Here is a 1,338-nt window from a genome sequence, read left to right as displayed (position 1 = left end):
AAGGTAAAAAATATGATCTCTTACAACTGTGAAAACTTGCTATTTTTGGTTAACATTTGTCTGTGATTATATGAGTTGAAAATAATTTTCCTCACAAGCACAGGAGTCAGATGTAGTCTGATTTTATTATTAATTTTGTGGGGAACATAATATTACCCTGTTGGAGAGTTAGCATTTGATAATTTTAAATTAACTTTTGTTAGAAGGTTGGTCTTTAATATCATATTTCCCCCCAAATGATAGTCGTATATTAATGTTTGTTCCAAGTGACATCTTATTTTTATGAGATGCTGTATTTTTCACATGCAGCAATCTACACTTATTCATGAATAAAAATTATATTTATTCATGTACAAAAATTTACATTTATTCAAATACAGCTATGTCATTTTCTGGGACATCATCATAATCTAATATATCTGTCATGTGTTGTAGTGGATGCATTAATTATATTAATGTGTCTGTCTGGATAGTGATGTTTATTAAGGTTTATTTTGGGGAGAGCTTATATTATAAGCATGCTGAAAAATCATACCTGGGGTTATTGTCCAGTTAGATCTTATTTTAGGAAAATTGGATATTTTTAAGTATTTGTATAAATGTGTGCATATTCATGAACGTAATGCATTCCTATCTCATGTAACATGAAATGTTAAAATTTAGTACTTACTTTTTAAACCTTATTTCAGTTAATGTTTTTGCAAAGAAATGATTCACTTCCAATCGTCACCATGGTAAATTCCTGATGCATCTTCAGAAGTGAGAATTCCTTGCCCTAGTGATACTAATTGATGATTTTAACAAATAGATTCCAGACTTTTTTGAACAACAAGTAAAGAATTGCAATTATATCCTCAATGGGAAAAGAAAATGCACTGTATTTACTGAAGATAACAGGAAATGTGTTTGTGGCATGTCTATGTCAGCAGAAACAAGAAGTGTGGCATGAGCAGAAAAGTTGTTTCAGAGTGACAAGGAAATAAAAGCATGCACAGTTGTATCAGACTTTTTGGACGTAAAAGAAGTGCACCCCAGTCTGGGCGCCTCTCACTGGATCTGTGGAAAGACTGGCAGGAATGATGAATGGGGTGTTTAGGTGTTTAGTCATGTTCAGGGAGTTTTAACATGAATGCTCGTCCCTAAATCCACTCTGACTGAATTACGTACATGAGATGTATGAACCTTTAATGAAATTTGAGTGGGGAGAAGGTTACTGAAGGTCAGACCGTGAGATCTAACAGGCATGTGTCCTGGCATGGAGCCATACAGATTTTCTTTCTCAATAAAATTAATTATTTCTTTCTCAATAAAATTAATAAAAAGGAAATAATTATAATT

The sequence above is a fragment of the Octodon degus genome, unplaced genomic scaffold, assembly GCF_000260255.1.
Source record: "Octodon degus isolate 3935 unplaced genomic scaffold, OctDeg1.0 scaffold00016, whole genome shotgun sequence".
NCBI lineage: Eukaryota > Metazoa > Chordata > Mammalia > Rodentia > Octodontidae > Octodon > Octodon degus.
Note: the sequence above shows the minus strand (reverse complement) of the source record.